This window comes from Hyaena hyaena, unplaced genomic scaffold, assembly GCF_003009895.1.
Source record: "Hyaena hyaena isolate Hyena2069 unplaced genomic scaffold, ASM300989v1 scaffold_927, whole genome shotgun sequence".
Lineage (NCBI taxonomy): Eukaryota > Metazoa > Chordata > Mammalia > Carnivora > Hyaenidae > Hyaena > Hyaena hyaena.
The window spans coordinates 677,184-684,722 of NW_024081558.1; the positions used below are offsets into that span (position 1 = coordinate 677,184).

The window sequence follows — 7,539 nt, forward strand, 5'->3', positions numbered from 1 at the left end:
AAGTTAACCTTTGTTTTTGCACTTCTTTGACCCATTCTTCACTTTCTCTTTGGTTCTCTATCCTAAATCTCCTTCTAATGAGGAACAGGTTGAGCAAACAGAACCAGTTCCTACTTCCAGCTATTTACCACAAACCACAGCCTCTTTATTCAAACTTTCCCCATAAGACCCTTTTTAGAATTGGAGTTGATGAAAACCAAACGAGATGCTGGTGAGCTACAACACTAATCAGAGATAACCAGCAATATTCACATTGTAGAAAACATTAAGCCTTCTTTTATAAAAGGATTAACACAACACCTTAAAGACTATTCTTTTCATTTAATAACAACTTAAAGAGTAATCCAAAAGGAATATGCTGATTTTATTAGCCACAAAATGTCTAGCTACTTAATAAAATATCACAAACCAGGCTTGAATTACATTCAGGAGCAATTCAAATTACATGCAGAGAGAGACATAATCTCTGGTGGAGAAACTGTAGTGAGTCTTATTTATAAGATCAAAGTCATTTTTGCTTCATTCAAATACGAATATGTACTTATACAACAATTTAGGAAAACACTGTGGAATATAGGTCTGAATTTCTTGTGGTACCAATTTTTGCAAGTTTTTTAAAACACTGGAATCACTGTTGTGTGTTCTTAGAGATGAACCATCTGTCAGAATCAACATTTATTGTAGCTTATTAAGAGGAAAAGTTGCAAGCAAAAACCATTTAAAGTGTAAAACTGGATACTGAAATTTTTTTTCCCCATAGAGGTCTTTAAAAAACAGATTAGATGTTCATCTGTGAAAATAGTTCTGACTTTTGTAGATAGATAATTATCTCATATGGTAAGATCACTAAAAAGGTGAGAATTGCACAGGGATAGAAGGAAGGCAGAAAAGCATCAGCACGTGTATGCATCATGAAAGAGAGAGACAGAGAAAGAGAGAGAGACAGAGAGACAGAGAGAGAGAGAGAGAGAGGAGGCAGCTGCATTTCTCAGGATAATTACATTTGTTTGTAGGTATACTAACTGAAAATATGAAATTGCTTTGAAGATAGCTCACAAGTTAGAATGTACATTATGAACTGGAGTGCTGTTAAATAAGTTGTAACTTAATGTGAATATTCCAACTTAATATGTTATCACAGTTCAAGTTTTGTTAACAAAAATGTCATCATAGGAGTGAGATAATCAAGTAACAAAAATGTCATCATTGGAGTGAGATCATCAAGATGTTGACATAGATCATTCTCAACTTCGGTCTCCGTCACAAGAAGACCAACTGGTAATTATCCATAGACAAGACACCATTGTGAAAATTCCAGAACCTGAGGGTGAGGCTGAAGCACCCTCCTGGACCACAAAGACCAAAAAGAACCACATTTGAAGGGTAAGAGGAGTGGCTAGCCTCTGACTGCATTCCATCCCCCCAAGAAAAGCACAGCATTACACCGAAATTGACCCCCTGAACCTAGGTTTCTCCAGTGGAAAAAAGAGCCCAAGGTGAACATCTAGCTCCCTCAGCATTTTGAGGCACTTCCCATGAGGTCCATTCAGGTGTCACCACATAGGAATCACTGAGGAAATCTGTAGGGCTTGGCCACTGGAGATCAGATAGAAGTAGAGGACTGGGGCTTATACACCTGACACTCAGGTCTTGGCTGACTGCAACCATCCTCTGAAGGGAGCAGAGATCCTAGCCAGTTACTCTGTCCAACTACAGAGCCAATCTGGTGGCCTTGTCTGGCCTAGAAATATGCCCATACATATGCAGTCAACTAATATTTGACAAGGGAGCCAAGAATACTCAATGAGATAAGATTTTCTCTTCAGTAAATGCTGCTGGGAAAACCGGACATACACATGTAAAAAAATGAAAGTGTTTATCAAACACCACTCACAAAAAGTAACTCAAATGGATTAAAGATAAAATATAAAATGCTGAACCATAAAGCCCCTAGAAGAAAACACAAGAAAAAGCTCCTTGATATTGGTCTTGGAAATGATTTTATGGATGACAGTCAAAGCTTAAGAAACAAAAGTAAAAACAAACCAGTAGAGCTAATGATCTCAAACTTAAATGCTCCTGCATAGTAAAAGAAATGACAAATGAAATGAAAAACCAAAGTATTATCCAAATAATAAAATTAAGTATTCATTCCCACATGAGATTGTAAACTCTTTGCAAGTTACTTGTTACATTTTGAATTTTCCATGATATACGTTAAAACATATGTAAGTATATGATAAATATTTCTTATTTAATTGATTCAGTCAACATTTAATCTGACTTTTGCATAAAGTCACTATTCTACCTACCAATTTTTGGAGGTTTGTTTTTAGAGAAAAAGTAAAAGCTTCTTTATACAATGAAGGACCTAATGACCTACTTTTCTATAACTACGTTTCACAGATAGAAGAGTACTCATTTGTACTTTGAAAATCATGATTTATTTAATATCAAAATAAATGCTTTGTTCATATAAAAGCTATAATAAAGTATTAGTAATAAAATAATAAAATCTTGGGGCGCCTGGGTGGCTTAGTCGGTTAAGCGTCCGACTTTCGCTTGGGTCATGATCTCGCGGTTCGTGGGTTCGAGCCCCGCATCGGGCTCTGTGCTGACTGCCAGCTCAGAGCCTGGAGCCTGTTTCAGTCTGTGACTCCCTCTCTCTCTGACACTCCCCTGCTCACGCTGTCTCTCTCTCTCCTAGAAATAAATAAAACATTAAAAAAAATAATAATAATAAAATCTTTTTCTTAAAAGGAAAAAAGGGAAAACCAACACACAGAATGGGGGAAATATTTACAAGACCTATGTCTAATAAGGGGTTAATATATAAAATATATAACAAACTAATATAATTCAATATAAAAAACATAAGTAGTCCAATTAAAAAATGGGCAAAGAACCTAAATAGACATTTTTTCCAAAGAAGACATACAAATGGCTAGCAGGTGCATGATCAACATCACTAATCAGGGACATTCAAATCCAAACTACAGTAAGTGAGTAAGTGAGCAGCTGGATATCAGGCAGGGCAGGTCAGATTCAGAATGGAAAAGGACTGTGTGGAGCAGTCCTGACAATCTGTGATGCATATCCTGACAATCTGTAAAGTGAAGCCTCCTGAAATCAGAAGAGTAAGGAACCTTGATGGTTTTTAAGTAGAAGTCTTGAGGCACATTTTCATTGGTTAAAAAATAACTACCCTCGAAAGTTTAGAAACCAAAGTCACCCTTACTTCAACCTCAGCCGGAGGAGCAGGAGATGATGAAACTGAGGAGCCATCTAAATCTGTTGGAATTGCCTCTGGAGTCCAACCCATAAAACATCACATCCTTCAGAATCCATGAAAGAAAGCTGTTCCATTAGAGAATCCAGGAGTTCTTCAGCTAAGGAAGATTCTCACTGAAAAAGCAGTGGGAGTCGATGCCATAAGAATATTAGTTCCCAAAGCTGCTATAACCCATGAAATCCCCAACAAAAAATGCAAAGGCTAAGTCTCTGGGTCATTGTAGAGGAAAATTCCTTGGTCAGTCAGAGGGAGTTGTAGAACCCAGAAAGGAACTATCAGAGGTAAAGAATATATTGGAAAAGCTCAAGAACTCTTACAGGAGGTTACTATAGGACAAAGAGACTCTTTAAAACCAGCTCAGAGTATAGACAGAGGTCACTTGTGAGTTTAAAATGTTGCTAGTGGCTTTTGTTGGGGATGATCTTCAGTATTACTTTGAACATATAGCCAGAGGAAAATGAGCTTATTTTAGAAAATAAAGCCATAGGTCAAAACACAGCTCAACTTCCTGAACAGTTAGAATGTATGTCAATACCATGTGATACATGACACAGTAAATTCCTCACAAGCAGGATTATGGAGGATGGATGAGTTAACCAACTCCTGAACAGGTTTACAGCATCAAAACCATGAGGCACAGAGTACTATTCAAGATCTCCTGACTGAACAGGAACAGTTTCATGAGGAAATGACAGTTACCCATAAATTATTGGAGGAGCTCTTAGTCTCCTTGCAGTGGGGAAGAGAGCAAACCTACTATCTTAGTATACAACCTCACACCACAGCAGGACTGGCATCTACAAATCACAAGTTGGCAAAAGCAGTAAATGCTCATCTTCTGGGAAATGTCACACTAACAGTCAAAAGAAGATTCCATGAAGAGTTGAATTCTGTAGCACCTCAGCAGAAAAAAAAAATGGCTGAAATGGTTCTATGCAATCTAACCAGTTGCCTGTACAGAAAGCTCACCTGATAATCTATTTTCCGAGTCTTCACCAATCACCTTACTTGTTACAAAGAAAAAAATGGGATGAATTATTTCATCCCTATACTAGATATGAAAATACTACTTTCAGTTGCTGCCATCACTTCCTGGGATAACTTACTGTCCTTTAACATTCTGTATGCTGAAGGCACGCTACAGGTGATTGCTTATTACCCAGGAGTCATTATTATTTGGAAGCAGGAGTTCTTATAAAGGTAGACATAGTATCACTTTCTATTTAAGTAATATAATAACCCAAAGATGTTTTTCATGTACTGGACCATAGATTAACCTTTCTTAATAAATATCTCAGGGTAAGGAAAGAATGAAACATATATTTAAAGTAGATGATATTTTCCAAGCAATATATGATGCTTTTCCTAAATTTTAGGCCCTAAGTTATATCTTGCTATAGATTGAATAAAAGCAGATTTAATTCTGGTACTCTAATGCAAGGTGGGTCATATGCACCCACATGCATTTATTTACTCTCATCTATGGTTTTGTTTGTTTGTTTTTGCATTACAATAGTAGAATTGAATAGATGCAACAGGGCTTGAATTGCCTGCAAAGGGGACAATATGTTCTATCCAGCCCTTTACAGAAAGCTTTCTAGACCCTACTCTAAAGGAATAGTAGCTGGTAGGGGATGGGTGGAGAGAGTGTCCATTTCCTTTTTGATGATTTTTTGGGCTACAAAGGAGGCCTATGGAAATATTATGGATGAAGGGACTAATATTTTAAAACTAAATGCTGTACTTCAGGAAAATTAAAAATATTTTACAGCCATATTAGCAATTGTTTCAGCATAACATCTTCTCATGCTAGTTTTGTGGGGGGAATTCCATAGTTTGAGCCGATGCAACTTGACATATAAGAAATGGATTCTTCTGAGCTCATTTTGACAAATGCAACAGAATAGGAATATCCAGTTTGATATAAAATATGGTGGAGAAAGTATGATCTTTCTGAAATATTGTACAAACTCAAAATGCAATCTAGCAATTAACTTATATTAATATATTATTATTTATTTATGATGGACCATCATAAAATATACCTTTATAGTCCTTTAAAAATATTCACAATTTGTTTATACCAAATTACACTTCATTCAGTGCAGAACTGCCTATTAGGAGAGAAATCTTCTAAAGACACATCTGGTCAAATAACATATTTTAATGTCAACTTAATGGTATTTTGGTCTGATTCATCTGAGTTGTACTTTGAAATGGCATTAAGTTTCTCTACATTCTTAAAAAGCCCCTACAATGTGATATCATCCAACCACTGTTAGGATAGCTATTATCAAAAGAGTAGAGATAACAAGTTTTGACAAGGGTGTGGAGAAAAGGGAACCCTTGTGTACTATTGGTGGGAATGTAAATTGGTGCAGTCATTATAAGAAACAGTATGGAGGCTCCTCAAGAAGTTAAAACTAGAATTATTATATGACCCAGTCCATTCCACTTGTGGGTATTTACCCGAAGGAAATGAAATCGCTATTTAGAAGAGAAATCTGCACCCCCTTGTTCATTGCAGCATTATTTACAAGGTATTTATCATACACACAGTATTTGTCTTTCTGTGTCAGGCTTATCTCACTTAGCATAGTGTCCCCCAGGTTCATCCATGTTGCCTCAAATGGGAGGATTTCCTTCTTTTTTTTAATGGCTGAATAATATTGTATTACACTTATGAAATATCTATTTGTATTTATCTGTATCTAATCTCTATAGAATTTTCTTTGTTTAGTTGTTGGTGGACTCTTAGGTTGTTTCCATATCTTGGCTATTGTGAATGATAGGTTCCATAGGCTGCTTTACTTTGGGGGTAAAAATTATTTAATTTGTTTTTGGGAGATTTTATAATATTAATATGCTACTATAATTTATAAATTTGCTTTGAAATACTCTTAATGAATAACTGAATATAGCTTTTACACAAAAAACTTGTGCCTTTAATGAAAAGTTTGTTGCCAAGTGCCTGTGCTTCCCAGTATTTGTATTCATAACAGACAGAGAGGCTTTTATTTTATCCTAAGCCAAGTGCCATAAGGGATCCTGATGAGTGGTGTGCTGGGTTACTTACTGTTTGTAAACAAATAAAAATCATGCCATAAGGCTATCTTTTACTGTTTGTGCTTCACCCTAGATAAAAAGATTTGAGGCCCTTGTGAAATTATAATGAAGGATCAGCCATTATTCAGAACTTTAAATTTCAGGTCGATTATGAAAGAGTAGGATTTGATTCAGCCCTCCAATTTTGTTCATTTCTTAAATGACAGTTTCCTGGATTGCTTTTTAGGGAATTTTTACAATGAAGACTTAAAAAAGTACATCTTGAATATGGCAATTCTGATCTTTATAATGGTCTAATAAAAGTCCTGATTTCGTGAGACTACATCACAACATGTCTCAGAGATTAAAGGAGCAACTTCTATTGCAAGTGCTGTCCGTAAAACATACAAACATTGGGCTTTTTCCAAAAGGTCCGTAGATAGCAGTGAGGGCATCCTCTAAAGCATTTTTATGTGTTGAGACCTACCAACTGGTTCAGGGGTGTTATCCACTGCCCTACTTAAAGATTCAAGGTTGTGTTATGAGGAGTCTATAAAAGGAGTGAGCACACTAAGGACCATGTCTTCTCAAAGAGCATTACTATTAAGAGACCACAGTGTACACCTGCTATAAAAATAAGCTGCATGTTAGATGTTTCAGAAAGTCTACATATCCACTTCTTATTTTTTACTGCTTCATCTATAAATTTTATTTCAGAAATGCTTTTTATAAATGCAAAATTAGTAAGTTCTACTTTGAATTTTGATGAGATCTGTACATTTAGCATTGCACTTGGCACTGAAACAATGTGGGGGTTAAGGGTCCCAACTCCTGAGTAATTAGAAATCTCCCCAGAACTTTTGGCTCCTTCCCCAAACTTAACTGCTAATAACCTACTGTTGACTGGAAGCCTTACCAATAATACCAGTTGATTAACACATATTTTGTATGTTATACATATTATATACTCTATTCTTACAGTAAAGCAAGCTAGAGAAAAACATGTTATTAAGAAAATCATAAGAGAAAATACATCTATGGTACTGTACTATTAAAAAATCCACATAATAGGCAGTGCACCCCAGAGTCATGAAGATCTCTCTGCTGCTTTAACAGTGTTTGGATAGGCCCAAACCAAGTATTCCCCTTCTTTCAGGCTCTAACCTCCTCCAACCTCTTTTCCAGTGGTGACCTTCAGAACC

The 7,539-nt window shown here is 36.1% G+C and overlaps 1 pseudogene; it reads left to right on the forward strand.

Moving 5' to 3' along the window:
- Nucleotides 1-3,197: 3,197 nt before the first annotated feature.
- LOC120222914 lies at nt 3,198-4,393 on the forward strand (annotated as a pseudogene).
- The last annotated feature ends 3,146 nt before the right edge of the window (nt 4,394-7,539 follow it).